We start from the raw sequence: 18,693 nt of genomic DNA, 5'->3' as shown, positions 1-18,693 counted from the left end.
CTCAGATGGGCTATGAGGTAGATCTCGGCATTATTGAGACATATGTAAAAGCTTTGTTAAATGCACCAAGAGAACCAACAAAACAAGTTTTTGGTAGTGCTGAAACTATTGCGAATGGTGTGAAAACAATGAAGAAAAGGAAGAAAAGAGAAAAGTATATTAGGGATGCATCAAAGAAGGTACATGAAATCAAAGAAAATGTTATGAACTTTAATGGGATAATGGCTAGTGAGCTGGAAGGACTACAACTGGAGGCACACATTTTACAGGTTGGCACATCTTCTGATAGTGAGATGCAAGTTGAATTCAAAAGAGTTGAGAGGAAGAGAAAACCTTCACCAGTACCCTCTCTTTCACCCAAAAGAACAAGGACTTTAAGGAAGAAACAACAAGCAGTAAGGCAACCGGCTAAGAAATTAACTCCCAAGAAGAAACAAAAACTGGTTATACCTTCATTAGATAAGTTGTTAAATGAAATAACCGATCATGGTAATTTGGATAATGCGAGTAAACAGTATAACACATTCAAAGATTCAGACAAGGAAAGCATTGAAAATAGTATAATTTTACATCTGGATATATAAGAGAAAGTTTTAATTGAACTTCTGGATGACTTACCTAATAAACTATATAGAAGATTAGATGCAAAAAGGATTGCACTGATGGAATTGGACAAGAAACTGAATGTTAAAAAACTTCTAGTTGTACATCCGGTTAACTCAAAAGAGGAAATTAATGATCTGATTTGTGAGTCTAACAAATCCATTTTTGCTAGTGGTCACCGACAAGTAAGTCTGATGGCAGGTAGAGTAAATGAGATTGCAGAGGAGACTGTTGATAAATGGGATTTTTTTTTTGTGGAAAAGGAAAAAAAAGAGGAAATGAACTGGCCAAAGAAAACATTCAATGTGTATCAGAAGGATAAGGACAAGGGGAAAGGTAAAGTTGGTGGAATATCAAAAATCAAGATAACTAACAATTTACCACCACCTTTGGATACTGCACCGATACATACTTTGGATCCACTAGTTACTAATAGTGAATGTATCACACATGATAACACTAATCCTGAATCTAAAATACTATTCACCATGAATGTGGATACTCATGAAGTGAATATTGTTGTGGATAAGGACACTACATAGGTTAAGGATGATAATGTTGACAGTGGCAACATTTCTAAAAAATCAGTAGAGACTGTTGAGGTTGAGATCCCAATAGAGAAATCATTACAAACAGAGAAATCAATAGATACTGGGAATAATACTAAAAGTATAGATGCTGGCACAGAGAAACCTACTGAGATGGAGACACCAAAAGTTGAGCATACAGAGAAACCAACAATCACTGAGATACCTAAACAATCACACAAACCTTTACTGGTTGAAATGCAAAATTAGACTGATCCACTGGAGGATAACATAAGAAAAATGGTTACAAATGTTGGAAGCACAGAGGTAATTGAGGTAATAGGTCAGACATCTGACACTTCATCAAGCGAATTTAGACCTACTAATGTAACAGAGGTACTATTGGATTCAATCAAGAATATAACATACTGTAATTCATTGGCCTACAAGACAATTGATGACACCATACCAATTCTTAAATTGATTGCACCAAAATGTAACATAGATCATGTAAAGGATTGTTTAGGTAAATTGGACACATTGTCCAAATTCATTACTACAATGTAATAATGGTTGATAAGGTGAATGGGGAAACCTTCAAAGAGAAAGTTGAAAAGGAGAAGGATAAATTATTTGAGGACACAATAAAGAAGTGTAAAAAACACATGAATACACTATTACCAACACTGAACACTACAATTTTGGAATATAAAGAGCTGTACAGAGAAACATGCAAACCACATCTTTTGATAAAGGACATAGAAAAGGAGATCGATAGAGCGTAGAAAGAAATAGATAACATAGCTGATAACATAATTGGTTCATCCGAACCTATATCAGTTAATGAGCAGGAAATAGTAGGTTTTGAGGAGAAATTGGAGAAATTTGAGAAAGAGAAGGAAAGGATTAAGGCTAATGCCAAAGAACTTAAGTACAAACTTGGTCCTAAGTTGGACAATCTAATCTCTTTGAGAAATGAAATCTCTAAGGCATTACTTCAAGGAGAAAGATCATTGGAAGAGCACATACATCATCTCACTGACACGATTCAACAAACTGAGGCAACCTTGAATGACAACAACAAATTCATGCAGAGTCTTAATTTGGTTTTGGTAGAAATATTCCAGATTGTAACCAACTGGTTACAAACTTTGAGGTGAAGTTTTTGCACTCGTTTGACAATTTTTGACAACCTTTGTCATTGATGTCAAAGGGGGAGTAGTGGAGGGCGAAAAATGATTATTCAGAGGAGATCACTTTCTTAGGAGGAGCACATCTTTTTGGTAACTTTTTGGACTTCAGTTTTGAAACAGTTTTTGGATTTTTCTCATGAGTGTTGCCATCAATGCCAAAGGGGGAGATTGTTGGCATTCTACACTCTTATGAGAATAGTTGGTGTTGTCATTGATGGCAACCATTTGACAACCTTCTGGTATTCATCTAGAAAGCCACCAACAGTTACTGACACTGGCAATAGACATCTAAATACATCGACAGACACTTCACCGACAACGGGAACAATGCATACTGACACCCCAGCCGAGAGGGAATAAAATTGTGTTTATTGTATTTTGTGAGATTTTGCCAAGATCTAGAGGAAATGGAAAGCACACATACAAGAGAACAAAATATATGATAGGAATAAACTGTATTCTATCAAGATGAAAATACTGATCAACTGGATCATCAATCGATACATACAATGAATATGAGCCTACTTATATAGGCAAGACTATATGGATATGTGAGCACACAAATATGACATGTGGCTCAATAAGAAACAAGGGTAGGTAGGAAATAGGTGTGGGTAGGTAGGAGAAACAATATAATAGTCCACATGAGGTGGATCACCCACTGAATGTGGAGTGTAACAACAAGATAGGTGCACAAAATGTGGAAATTATCCTACACACACCATCCCAATGTGGCAAAAACACCCAAGTGTCTCATACCCAAACTACTATGAAATGCATTATCCTAAGTAAACTTAAGTAAGGTGTAATAATATCCAAGATGAATAATTATTTACACCAACACCCCCCCTTAAGTGCAACTTAGGGGAATGCACTTAAGTCTATAATGCAACTAAGCAATGCAAGATGGGTCCTGGCTACGAGGCCATGTTAGGTACCCATGTACAAATGCAAATGCATGAAAACCAATGCAAGGAAATCTCTCACAAAGCGGGAAAAGAGAGAAAAACCCAATGGGAAAAAACCCTCCCCCAAAAGAGAGATGAAAACTAGATACAAAGAACTCTCATAGAAGTGTGTGAAGGACAAAACCCCATGTGAGGAAAAAGTCCCCCCCATATGACAGAAGAAGAAGAAAAGATAGGAAGCCCCCCCTCAATGTGGAATCTGCACCAATGATAGAAGATCGATGTATGAAGAAACTGCTCCACAAATGTCAAACAACTTTCCTCCCCTTAGGAAGAAACAAAACCAAAGGTGCATCCATGAAGTCTCTTGAATCATGAAGGGAAGATGTATGAAAAAACCTCCTGATGAATGAAATATCTGAAAACTGCTCAAGTGTCCCCATGTCAATGCTGAAAGATATCCCCTCTAAAGGTGGTAAACTGTGCCACACTACTGAAAAAGACACTCCAAGATCTAGTGGTGATGAATGTAGAACAATATCCAAAGACTCATATGTCTCCTCAAAAGATAAAGAGACCTCCTCCAAGTGTTGTACAAAAGTATCCACAATCATGTCAAACTCTAAAGATTGATCATGTAGAGAATGCACAAGAGGGTCAGAGTGATCCCTCGCAACAATTGAAGAAGAATCATCTTCATCAAAGAGAAGATGAATGTCATCAATGACGTCTCCCAAATCTACAATATAGGACTCCACAAACAAACTTGCAATGTCTGTCAAGTAGGCATGCCAATCAACTAAAGCTGGAAGACATGAAATATCTTGCTGCACTGAATCACAAGAAGGAAAAACTATCATACTAGCTGCATCATCAGGTGCAATAGGTGGTGTGATATCAATAGAAGGAGATGAAATGCAAGGCTCAAGAACGGGGTCACATGTGAGAATCCCCAAGTTCAAATGCCCAAATTTCTCCTCAAAATCTGAATCATCAACATAGGAAGAATCAACCTCATCAATAGGACCAAAATCTAAAAAAGAGTACAACCGAGATACATGATCAACCACCCCAGTCACAATGATAGCTCTACTCTCTAGTCACTAATGATAACTGAATCAGGTGTGAACTCCATAGTTTTCCTAGTTGCCCCATGTGTGATTTGATAGATGGAAAGAAGATTATTTGTCAAGTGGTTTACACACAACACATCATTAAAGGAGTTATCCCCAATGGCAATAGATCCTTTCCCAATCACATCCATGTATGTATGATTGCCCATCAAAATCTGTGGCATGTGGCAAGGCTCAAATGTAGAAAACATAGATTGTGAAGATGCCATATGATGAGAAGCCCCTGAATCTAGAAGCCATCTCCCTGAATCATTACTTGTAGTAGCACAAAGAGCTTGTCCCTTTCCTTTATCTATCCCAAAAGAGTGATCCTTTCCTTTATCCTTGGAAGAAGAAGCTGATGTAGACATTGTAGAAGGTAGTTTGATTCTATTACTCTCAAGAAGATTCTTCAACTCATCAATATCCTTCTGATAACAATGATGTTCATCATGTCCTAACTTCTTGCAATATCCACAAAAAAGATTGTCCTTATATGATTTCCTCTTAGGTGAGAATGGTGAATCACCTTTTTGTGGAGAGGAAGATTGTGCTCCATCTTGTTGTGGTTTAGACTTAGGTTGATTTTGATTCTTGCATTTTCCTTGATTACTTTGATTCCCTTTGTTAGCCACCAAAGCTTGTGACTTTGAAGATTTGAGAATCCCCATAGTGGTCAACTTAGATTGCTCAAGTATCAACATCTTCGTGAATGAATCAAATGAGGGAGAAGTGTATGAGGAACCTTGAGCTAACCTATGGGTGTGAAAGCTAGATACAATGGCTGCATACTCTGAAGGAAGCTTGTCCAACAAGTTATAAACCAATTGAGCATCCTTTTTGTCAATTCCACAATCCTTTAGCTTTGCTCTTAACTCAGTTGTTTTTGTGACATAATCTTGGATTGTATCAAAATTCTTGGGATCCAAAGTTGTGAGTTCACTATCAATCTTGTAGCCCTTAATCTCATCAACTTGACCATACAATTTCTTAAAAATATTCTCAGTCTCTTTAATTGTTGTACACTTATCAATGTGAAAAATGAGGTCATCTTATACATACTTTCTAAGAGTTCCAAGTGTCATAGCATTCTTAGTAAGACATTCAATTTGAGCATTAGGATCAGCCTTAGGATTAGGTGGTGCTGTAATAGTTTCATTTACATAATGAATGAGTCCTTTTTCCATTAGTTTACTCCATGCCTTAATTTTCCATGATGCATAATTATGAGGAGTTAAAAGTGGAAATTTAGGAGAATCCATAGCACCAAAATGAAAAAACACAAGATGGAGAGAGGCACAATCACACAAGACACCCCCCCAAAATACTCAATCAAGAAATCCCTCCAAAGTGATGATTTTGGCACTTTATACTTAGTGCGTATACAATGGGCCACTTGCAAAACAAGGAAAAGTGGACTTCTGATTTCAATTTACAACTTCTCAAAATGAGATCTAAGAGACTTCAACAAATACTGCTAGTGATCTAAACTGAGATCCAAGCAAAATGCAAGTACCAAATATGCCAAAAATGGCCAAATAAAAAAAATACAATTTCTACTTAAAATCACTACAAACAGATGGAAAATTATGAAAGTAGACAAAAAAATATGCACTTTAAAAAAAAATGGCACCTGAAAAGGAGTCCATATGAGCCCAAACGAAGCCTCCAAAGTTGTAAAAATCGGGATTTCATGATTTTCAAAAAACCTGTATCCAAAAATCAAAAAAATCCTCCACCACTGTCCAGATCATGAAATTATACCCCAAAACAAAAAAAATTGCTCGAAAAAACGAGTCCGGATGAGTGAGATATCGCTATTTGAAAAATGCCTGCAAAATTTCCGCCGCAACGTCAAACTTCAAATGCCTCTAGATTTGGCCTCCGAAATCTAATTTTGATGAAACAAAAGGAAAAACTGACTTTCTTGGTCCTCCTCAATCCAATGATAACCTCAGATTTGACTCATCAAGCTTCAATAATAACTTGCAATAGAAAACTCCAAAATACACAACCCCAAATAACATCAAATTTCTCTCAATTAGCAAACCAATGACACTCTAATGGCTTTGATACCATGTGAGATTTATCCAAGATCTAGAGGAAATGGAAAGCACAAATAAGAATGAACAAAATATATGATAGGAATAAACTGTATTCTATCAAGATGAAAATATTGATCAACTGGATCATCAATCGATACATATAATGAATATGAGCCTACTTATATAGAAAAGGCTATATGGATATGTGAGCACACAAATATGACATGTGGCTCAATAAGAAACAAGGGTAGGTAGGAAATAGGTGTGGGTAGGTAGGAGAAATAATATAATATTCCACATGAGGTGGATTACCCACTGAATGTGGAGTGTAACAACAAGATAGGTACACAAAAGGTGGAAATTATCCTACACACACTATCCCAATGTGGCACAAACACCCAAGTGTCTCATACCCAAACTACTATGAAATGCATTATCCTAAGTAAACTTAAGTAAGGTGTAATAATATCCAAGATGAATAATTATTTACACCAACATATTTAAATGTAATTATCTTTTGTAAAGCTGACATGACATATTGTAAAAGACTCATATATATCCATGAGATCTTATAGGTCATTTTGTAAGAAAAAGATAAAGGATGATATTGTGATATAGTTGACAACGAAGGTTTTGGTAATGGAATGAGCTTAAACCAATAAAAAACTTGGCATAGTTGATGCTATTTTGAAACAATACATTGTATTGAATTTCATAATCCACTTTTGTAGTCAGTGTGACTCTTATTGAGTAGTGTGCTCTAGGCAGTTGGCCTTCCTACATGTGCAAGACCCTTATTGTAAGTAATAGTTATTCATTGGCCAGTGAGTGAATATTGTGGGTCACAAATCCCACTGAGGTTTTTCCCACACTGGGTTTCCTCGTTAAACATCTTGTGTTATGTAGTGTTTTCTATGTTGTCTTTGTTGTTCCTGTTTACTGCATTAATTCTTATTTACCGGTACACTATTTCGGGATGCAAAGTTCTTAATAAGTTTAAATATTCTACTAACCAATTAGATACTGATTCACCCCCCTCTTAGTATCTTTGGGACTATCAATAATCCTAACATGCTGAACATAACATAAGAGAAAATGAAGCATTGTTGAGTGCCTTGACTAATTCAGAGATGACTAATGTGATGGGTTTGTAGACTACACATAAGATCTGGAAGAAGCTAGAGACCTTGTATGAAGAAGATGCACAAACTAGAGTTGTTAAGTTGTAGAGCTTGAAAGGAAAGTATGAAGCATTGAAGATGGTAGAAGATGAAAATATATCAACCTTTATGGCTAAGGTGAATGATCTTGTCATGAATGTCAGATTTGCTGGTGGAACCCTTAAAGAAGATGATATTTTTGGTAAGGTGTTGAGATCGTTGCCTCCTACTTATAAACATAAGGTTGCTACTATTAATGAGATTCAGAGTGTAACCACAATGACTAGAGATTTGTTGGTTGGGAAGCTTACTGCATTTGAGTTGAGCAAATTTGGAGAATCATATGGGAAATCAAAGATTGCATTCAGAGCCTTTGTATATGGGAAGTAGAAGTATGATCCAGGAGAAAGTTCTTGTTTGGTATCTAGATCTAAAAGAGAAAAGAAAGAGATGGAAGAGTAAGAAAGAGAACTAGATGAGCTTGAAGCCCTTATTGCTCAGAGATTTCCTAAAGGAGCTGGTAAGTATGATGGAAATTTACCTTTGAAATATTTCTCTTGTAATAAGATAGGACATTTTTCTTCTAGGTGTTCTGAGAGGATATCTAGATATGATAAGCATGATAAATTTGAAAGACGTGATAGATCTGACAAGTATGATAGATATGAGAAGCATGATAAGAATGATAAGCTTTATAAGCCCTATCAGAAGTACATGAATCAAAAGAGATTCTATTATGTTGCTGGTGAAGGTGTGATCGACGAGGAATCAAAGAATGAGAATTCTAATGACAAATTTGTATTTATTGCTATCAAGAAAGATGATGCAGTATTCATGAATCCTACAAGCTGCATTGTTGAAGAAAAAGCTTTAGATGCTAAGATTAAGGAGAAAGATGAATGGGTGACTGATAATGGTTGTTCACATCATATGAAAGGTGATAAAAGAAAGTTTGTGAGTATGGAAAGGTATGATGGTGGAATAGTGAGATTTGGAGATGACAAAACTTGTGTGATTCGTGGTAGAGGTTCTATATCTTTTAATGGTAAGCATAATATTGATGATGTCTTGTATGTTGAATGTTTGAAGCATAATATTTTGAGTGTTGGATAGATGGTTTAAAAGGGATATGATTTGCAATTCAAGAATGATAAATTCAAGATCCTAAATGACTCCGGTATAGAGATTGCATCGGGTACTAAGACTAAATGTAATATCTTTCACTTGAATGCTAGTGAGAAAATTTGTTTGATTGCTCAGATTGATGAGAGTTGGTTATGGTATAGAAGAATGTGTCATGTTAATTTTGACTACATGGTAAGGATAAGTTCTACTCAAGTTGTTAGAGATATGTCTAAGATTGTGAAGCTTGTTAATCTAGTATTTAAGGAATGTCAGATGGGAAATCAAACAAAATTTTTATTTAAGAGTAAGTTGTATTCATCTATTGGATTGCTAGATCTGGTTCATATTGACTTATGTGGTCCTACTAGAGTGAGAAGCATGCAAGGAGATAGATATTTCATGTTGATGATTGATGACTATTCAAGGATGATGTTTGTTACCTTCGTAAGGGAGAAATTAGAAGCATTGGAGAAATTTAAGATACTCAAAGCCAGACTGGAGATTGAGATAGTGTTCAAGCTGAAATGTTTGAGATCTGACAAAGGAGGAGAATTTGCATCAAGAGAGTTTGATACATTCTATGAGAGGAATGGAATTAGAAGACAATTATCTACTCCTAGAACCCCCAATAGAATGGAATTGTTGAAAGGAAGAACAAAACTATCTTAGATGCTACAAGGGCCATGATTATTGAAGGAAATGTTGCACAAACCTTTTGGAGAGAAGTTGTAAGCACTTTTGTTTACACATTCAACCAAGTGCATATTAAAGGTGATTCCAGTAAGACTCCTTATGAGTTATGGTTTGGTCATGTTCATACAGCTAGATATTTCAGAATTTTTGGAAGTAAATGTTATATCAAGAGAGATGAGGATATAGGAAATTTTGATGCAAGATGTGATGAAGGAATCTTCTTGGGATATTCTACTAAGAGAAAGGCCTACCAATGCTATAATAAGAGACTAAAGAAGATAGTTGAACATAAAAATGTGAAGGTAGATGAATGTCTTGGAAAGCAGATCAGAGCATGCACTTGTTGTTTTGATGATGAAGACATTCCTAAGCCTGTGCAGACAAAGATCTTGAAGAAGATTGATCCGGTGGAGATAGTTAATTTGGATATTGTTACTGCTAGTGAAGAAGTGCAAGAGCCTGAAAATCAGAACAATTAGAAGACTCTGAGGTATGTAAGATTGATTCATTTAGAAAAATAGATTATTGGTGATAAGAATAAAGGAGTGATGAATAGGAGAAATATTGTTGTTAAAGAGATATGCTTGATTTCAAAGATTGAACCTAAAGATGTTGCAAAAGCATGTGAAGAGGAAAATTGGTTAAAAGCAATGGAAGAATTGCTAAATCAGATTGAGAAGAATAACACTTGGAAGCTTGTTCCGAGACCTAAAGACAAGAATGTTATTGATACTAAATGGGTGTTTGGGAATAAATTGAATGAAGTCGGTGAATTTGTCAAAAATAAAGTGTAGAGTCAAAAATGTCACCCTCATCACTTGTAGTGGCAATTGCGACATGTGGCACCTCCCCCATACTGCTTGGAGGATAGGTTCGTCAACTTGTCCTTTTGTCCACCAAAGAAGTCCATGTCAGCTTCCTTAGAGGCATTACCAACTCTGTGAATCTGACAGATTTGTAGGACGCAGACACAGACGCGGTGCAAAGACGTCTGCGCGATGCACTATCATCCCACCAACCTTCTAGCCAACAAGTGACCATTGGGATGTTATGACCCACACCAAGAAGGAATTATAACACCTCCTTGTGTGGCCACTGATAGACTCATCCCTTAGCCTATATCCTTGGTTTTGGGACATTTCCAAAGGATCTTTTGGCTGATTGGAGACTTGCTCTTGGAGATTGAATCTCTTGGAGATGCCACCACCATTGTTGCAACATCCTCAAGATACTAAGTTTATCAAGCATTCCAACACTTTCCAAACACTAGGGGAGTAATCTAAGTTTATCCTTTACTTTCAATATCTCTCTTTTTCTCCAATTATCAAATAGCATAGCATTGCCTTTATATTGGTCTTTGCATTATTCTTTATCAGCTTCTTCATCATCTTCCTTTCCCGTGGCTTTTTGGGTTATCCATGGAGGTGGAAACACCAAAATGGGGGTCTAACTTAGGCAGACTCCAAAATATAACCCCAAACATTTTCTCTCTTGCATGTGTATAGGCACAACTTTGTGAAGAGGAGATTATCTTGCGGGAGGCTTCACAACTTGGATCAGTTGTTAGATTTTCTTATCATTTAGCATTTTCCTTATTCTGTTTTGTAATCTTTGTTTTTCAGAATTTATAATATTGTTTAGTTATTTTATGGAGGACTTTCTGCTTGGACTCTGCGCTTTGTCCATACAAGATGATAGCACGTTGTGATGGTGTCCCAGCTTTGCGTGCTCATCTCGAGGACAAAGGCTCTATAGAGCCATCTAGAGACGCTTCTCAGGTGTCTGATGCTCCTTGTATACATCTATTATCCCCTGGCTCATCTTAGCGCCAGTTCATATAGGTAATCAAAAGGACAATTTGTCCTTGAGGATTCGTCATCCTTGAGGTGACAAATTATCTCCATTACACAAATCAAGATTGTTATGTAAAGATTGTTCTCAGATGGAAGGTATAGACTGTGAAGAAAATTTTGCTCCTATATCTAGAATTGAAGTTGTTAGATTGTTTCTTGCATATGTTGCTTACAAGAATTTTAAGGTATATCAAATGGATGTCAAGTCATCCTTTTTGAATGGTGATCTTGAGGAGGAAGTCTACATTGAGCAGCCAAATGGATTTTCTTTATCAGACGAAGGAGATATGGTATGCAAATTGAAGAAAGATTTGTAGGGACTGAAGCAATCCCCTAGAGCCTGGTATGCTAGATTGGATAAGTATTTGTTGAAGTTGGGATTCGGTAAAGGTACTTCTGATAGTAATTTGTGCTTCAAAGTTGAGAATGATAACATTTTGATTGTTGAAGTCTTTGTTGATGATATCATTTTTGGTGGTGATGATGATTTGATTATGAAGTTTGCTGATGATATGCAAAAGGAATTTGAGATGTCTATGATAGCTGAAATGAAATTCTTCTTAGGATTGCATATTACTCAGATCAGTAAAGGTATTTTCATTTCTCAATCTAATTATGTGAAGGAATTGTTGAAAAAGTTTTGATTAGCTTATTCTAAGCCTATTAGAACTCCTATGATGACTGGATACAAGCTATCAAAGAATGATGAATCTCATAAAGTTTATCATACTTTGTATAGATCTATGGTTGGTGGATTATTGTACTTAACTCAAACTAGACCAGATATTATGCATTTTGTTTGTCTTTGTGCTAGATTTCAATCAAAATCCTAAAGAGACTCATGTTACTGCTATAAAGATGATTTTCAAATATTTGAAGGGGACTATTGACTATGGTTTGTGGTATTCGAAGAATGATGATTTCCTATTGTGTGCCTATATTGATGTTGAATGGGCTAGTGAAGTTGATGACCAGAAGAGCACTACCAGTGGAGCATTCTTTTTGGGAAAGAAGTTGATTTCATGGTCGAGTAAGAAATAAGATGGTGTATCTTTGTCTACTACTGAAGTTGAGTACATTGTTGCTACTAGTAATTGTACTCAGGTAGTTTGGATGAAGCAAATGTTAAAGGATATTAGGGTGATTTATGATGAGCCAACTGTTATACATTGTGTCAATGCAAGTGCTATCAATATTTCAAAGAATTCGGTGTTGCATTCTAAAACAAAATGTGTTTCCATAAAGTACCATTTCTTGAGGGACACGGTCAGTGATGAGGAAGTCAAATTGGAATATGTATCTATAAAGGATTAGATTGCATATATTTTCACTAAGACTTTTCCTGTAGATACATTTGTCTATTTGAGATAAAAGTTAGGGGTATGTGCCCCTCCTATTGAGAACTAGATGCATGGAGTTGCATCAATCTAGTGGATTTCAGAGCCTTATCCTTTTATCCAGATTGATGATTTGGTGTTGCTACTCAGCCAGAGTAGTTAGTGTGTGATTTTGATTTTTAGTTATGGGTTTATCCTAAGGGGGAGATTGTCCTTCTTAGAAGATGATTTTTGTGAGAGAGAGCATAATTTGTGTTCTTTCTTTGGCTTGTTGTCAAAAGGGGAGAGAAGCATGTGAAAAATTGTTTTACTTTTTAGCTTTGTTGTGCACGATCTTAGGGGAGTTTGTTGCAGATTGATGGTGTTGATCTATTTCCTTTGCATTGATTATTTTTTAAATTGATATGCTACCATCAATTCCAAAGGCGTAGATTGTTGGATATTGTTGATGTTAGGATATGTTGTTGATGTCATTGATAACATATTCTTGTGTTGCTATGAGTTGTTTGGTGTTCTGGTGATTGCATTGAGCTGATATGGATGGTTTATCTATTTGAGATGTTGGAGTAATTCATTCCTTATTGGTTTTAGTGATCCGGGAGATTGCTTGAATCATATTATTTGATCTAGTTTATAGTTCAGTCTTCATATGTAGAGGTTGGTAGAGTTTGGTGTTTGCTCTGGTGAGATCTAGTATGATCATATGTTTGGTTGCAGATTTGGGAGAATGTTTTTGATGTTCATGTGTATCCTTAGTTCAGATGGTTCATGATTTGGTGTTCTACAAATTGTCTTTCTAGCCTGAATTGTTGTTGTTGAGTGTTCCCGTGAGTTAGCGTGTTGATCGATGAAGATTTGCATAAGTGGTGTTGGTGCATCTATTGCAGATGATTCTAATGTTCTTGTTGGTGTTTCCTAATTGTGTCCTATTTATCTTGGTGGTCCACATTGATTCTTGTGGACTCTCTTGGTGATTTTGTTGATTCGGTGATATTCTTCGTGTTATGTGGTATTCTTGGTGGTGTAGCGTGTTGCAGTTGATCTTGGTGAGATTTTTGGTGGTGATGCATATTTGGAGATTTGATTTAGGTCCATGTTATGTCATGTATATCATTATATTGGTCCAGTGTTTCACATATGTATCATGTGATGTAATTTTGTAATTGAGGTTTGATGGTTTGGCCAACCTTGTAGTCAAGGTTGATGAATTGTATATATAAGGGTTATAGTCATGTAATTTAGGTGTTGATGTTGTGTTTGTATTATCAAAGAGTGGTGTATGTGTGTATAAGAGAATTCATCCTTCAGTGTGGTGTATTGAGAAGATATTGTTGTAGGGTAGACAAATGTGCTTAACTGGAACCGTCATCAGGCATAAGGAGATGCCATATTTGTAGTTCATGTAATTCGGATTATAGTCTGAATCTTATTGTAAGGTAGTGAGTTTTCTTTGAGGTTTGGATCCTTTTGGGTCATCTTATTTTGAGTAGTGAGCACTAGGCAGTGTGCCTCAATGCATGTGCATTCCCCATTGTAATATTTATACATACTGTTGTAGAGTATAATCTTATTGTGGGTAGGTTCTCACCATGCTACTAGTATTATGAGTTCTAGATCTAACCTTGGCATGTCTACATATGACCAAGCAAATTTGATTTGTCTCATCTTGAAGAACACACTGTAGTCTTGTCTCTATTGCTTTGATAGTGATGCTACTGGATGTAAGATCTTAGGATTTTCTAAGGTGCCAATGTTATCTACTTCTATCGGCTCAATCAATATGGTGGATCTCTCTTGAAAATGTTTAGAGAGTGTCAAATCTCCCATCCTTAAGTGCCTCAAGGAGGTTTTCACCATCAAATACATCCTTTCTTTTTACTTTTGATTGATCTAATGTTGCCATCAAATGGTTTTCAAAATTAGATCTATTTTTTGATTCTTTTATTTTAGTTTTACAACTGAAAGATTTGACACCCCCTGACTAGACAAAGCGTTATAGAATTTACTAGTGGAAGATGTTTTTGAGGTTTTAGGTTCGACAACATTGAGATACAAAGTGACACATTGATCATTTGGGAAGGTTTGTATCTCCATGAGTCTAGTGGTTTCCTAGTCAATAAGTTATGGGTGTATTAAGGGTAAAACATTGTCTGATTGGTTGGTTTGAAATACCTCAATGGTCATAACAGAGTTTTCAAGGTTTTTAGTTATTTCAACCAACTTAAGGATGTCACTCTCCTTAGGATAAACTCTCCCGATTACTCTCTAATTGTCCTCGATGAAGTTAGAATTGATAACTTGCAATTCCCATTCAAGAGGTCTGCAAGTTGATGTTTGTACTTCATACGAATGAATTATATCAACATCTACATCTTTTACATCATAATATTCTTCATAACATGTATCAAATTCTCACTCATGAGAGTCAGTTTCACTAGAAGCTTGTAATATAAATATTTTCTCATAAAGATGGTTGCTTATTCTATTTTCCTTGCCATCTATTTTCTTCTCTCATATTCTACTTCTTCTAGGCTGATGGTTACTTCTGCTTGTCTTGTTGCTAGGTCTTCTTTCTTTCTCTCAAGTTCTTATCCTTGCTGAATGGAAGTTGTCACTTCTTATGATTTTCTATCATTTTGTTCTTCTTGTTTATTAGAGGTTCTCTCTTGTTGGGGTCTTCTATCCTCTTGCTCTTGTTGTTGATTGGTGGTTGCTTCCTCTCTTTTGATAGCAAGATCTTCTTATCTTCTCTCATTCTCCTCTTCTTGCCATCTAGAAAATGCTTCTTCTTTTGGAGTAAATTGCTTATATCCTAAACCTAATTTGTCTTTTACATTTTGAGATTTAAGTTGTATGGGTTCTAGAATACCTTATTTCCTCTTACCCACAAGACCTGTGCCAGAATATCCCATTCTTGTAGGATGTGGGATCCTTTTCCATACTTATCTATGGATATGTTGGCATTATTGATATTTTGCTGAGTTTCATCATCCTAATAGAGCCATTGTAAAATATCTTTGTCCTCCATCTCTTCAGATAGGGTTTATGCTTTAACAAATGCTCCATCAAACATATTGAGAAATTATTCCACAAGTCATTATTGTGAAGTTGACGGTTTACCATAAGACCTAGGAGAGAGTGGTAAATCTTGTAGAGAATATTCTCCCATTCCATTGGCATTGGTTGTTTTTTTTTCCCAAAAATTACCAAAGTTTCTCTCAACAAGTTCTCCTTAGGTGATAGTTTAGGAGACAAAGACTCTCTATTATAGGGAACTGTTACATCCTCAGCTGGTCTCAGATTACTACAATGTTGAAAGGGATTTGAATTTTTTGAAATAGTTATCTCTTGTCCATCATAGGGGAACTTTACACATCAATGATATGTTGAATGAAATGCCTACATATCATGAATCCAAGGCTTTCCTAGAAGTATGTTGTAGGATAAATTCAGGTCTAATACTTGACAAACTATGCCTCATTGCATTGGTCCTATTCTGAGAGGTAATATCACAATTCCTTTAGAAGAGCACCCCTCTTCGTCATATGCTTTTATGGTGATCATATTTTTGGGATCAACTGCTTCTTCTGAAAAACCTAAAGGTTGGACCAGTGTTAATGAACAAATATTCACACTGGCTCCCCCATCTATGAGATCACGTTTAACGTGCATTTTATGGATAACCACTTCAATATGTAGCAGAGCATTATGAGGATGTTATAAGGACATGTATTAATTTTCCATGAAGGATAAGCAATGAGGCATTGTTAAATGTCCTCCCATGACCTTGAATTAGTCAACATCCAAATCCTTAGAGACAGTGATGTCTACTAAAGCTCTTTCCAAAATATCTTTGTGTGTTGGCAAAAGTTTTAATATCTCTATTGGCATTGTGTTATCATTGATGTCAACCAGTATAGGATGGCCATCGGTATAAGAGATGTATGTGTACCTCTATCATTGATTCATACTGGATGCGATGTCTTTGATGTCACCTAGCTTAGCAGGTCACCGGTAAGGGGAAAAGTATCCTTCAACACAAGTTAGTGTTTGACCTGTGTGGAAGATATGGATAGGAAACCGGTAAATGATAATAGTTGTAAGTGAGCAAGATGTTGGTCAGTTGATTTTGATGAAGAGGGGGAATATTATTTAAATCACATCAACACCAGAGGAGAAGTATGTATAGGTCCTGGTATGTTGTGTGGATGTCAACAACAAGATTCCCACCGGATAAAGATGCAGTCACCATTTGAAGAGAACACTGACAGTGAGTGTTCCTAAACCAGATCACATGTGCCTATTTGAAGATATGCTACTCAAACAAGGAATCCACATTGGTGCATTGTAGGATGCAAATGACAAGGATCCACTCCCACTGGTAAGTGGAGCTTATCTCCTATTATGCATGAAATGCATAATAGTCCTCTGAGATAAGAGAGAAGTGTAGAAGGTAGGTGATTGAAGGCTCACACCGGATCTACTGGTGAAAAAAAAGAATGCCTCAGGTGCATGAAATCAGAAATGTGCACCAGATTAGAAAGGGTTGGCATGTTGTGCTACAGAGACAAAAATAGAAGAGCAAAGAAGTGATGGGTTTGTCACCTTGAAAAGCCGGTTGAGATGATTTATGGGCTAATGATGAAGAAGGCAAGGCTAAGCAGCTACAGATAGAGAGTTATAACTAGTAAGGCATAAACCTGTATGAAGGTTGGTTGTTTGTTTGTGATGAAGAGGAAAAATGTTGATGAATCACAACAACACCCAATGAGATGAACAGTAAAAATGACATAAAGTCACACCAGAAGGCAAGATGAATTGTCAGGATAATGTGTTGCTGGTAGGAGTGATTGATCAATGTGTCGGTCATACTTGTAAGGTTCTATTGGTAGAAGGGTTTCCTGGTTGTTGAAGTTTTAACTGACCCTATGTTGGTGAAGTTGAATATATGCTAATGTGTCCTTTGTGGAGCTGAGGTGGAAAACATGCAAAGGTAGATGAAATGTTCATCAACATGGTTGTTTGTATAGCAGGTGGTCATTAAATGATAAAACCACAAATCACAGGTTGATGATAGACTGATGCGAATTGCGGAAGAATGGACAACAGAGAATGATCAGGCAGTTGCTGGCACTATGATCAAGGCACAAAATGTGATTGCAAATTGACCTTCAGTTAGAAATAGTTGGGTGAAATGAGGTCGACAAAGATCAAGGCCATAAAGAAGGGTGAAGTTTTCTATTTTTAGCAAACATGCATTAGATGAATACAAATGTGTACAGATGCATCTCCCCAAAGCAGGTGATAAATCCAAGGCAGATCGGATCTGATTGGATTTGGTTCACCTTGAGGTCAATGAAGAAACCCTAACCGCCCGAAGTTTGAATTAGTTTTTGGCAGGAAAAGTAGATTATAAATATGCAAGCCAAAATTGATGAAGGGTGTCATTGAATGAGAGGGTGTTGCTGCTGAAGAAGTGAATTTAGTCAAGTGCTCAACAACAACAACAACAACAAGAGACAAAGTGTGAGAAAGAACAGGGTTGAAGAGTTCAACCGGCAACAGTGAGACAACCAATAGTCATCCATTGAGTCTAATAGAGGAGTGAACAGATAGTGGCCAAACCGACATAGAAGAATCGCAGAAGATTACAAAGAAGGCAAGATGAGAACCAACAGGAGTTGGATGGTAGACAAGTAACTAATTTATCAAGACCGATGGTGGAGAGCAGCAGTGTAGCAGAGAGAAGAGAGAACTGATAGAGAGAAGAACCGACAGAGAGCTGAAACAACAGAGAGAAGAACCGACAAAGAAGAAGAAGAAGAGGTTGAATCAGTAAGGTTGCAATAGAAGATAAGGCTGCAATAGTGAGAGGGTGAGAAACAAACCGATAGTGAACTAGATAGAAGATCTAGTGAAGATATTTCCAGAAGAGTTACAAAGTTCATTTGTAACAAGGTAATTACTTTTTGATGCTCTGCAAAAAGGATTAGAAAATCTGTTTGATGGCAACACACACAAGAGCACAAGAAACAAACGTTAGTGTTAGCAACAAAAGATTATCCTAAACAGGCATATCAAGAGAGATATTAAGCATGAAATAGAAAGCATATAAACATAAAATGAAATAGCTAATC

The sequence above is a fragment of the Cryptomeria japonica genome, chromosome 9 (genome assembly GCF_030272615.1).
Source record: "Cryptomeria japonica chromosome 9, Sugi_1.0, whole genome shotgun sequence".
NCBI lineage: Eukaryota > Viridiplantae > Streptophyta > Pinopsida > Cupressales > Cupressaceae > Cryptomeria > Cryptomeria japonica.
Note: the sequence above shows the minus strand (reverse complement) of the source record.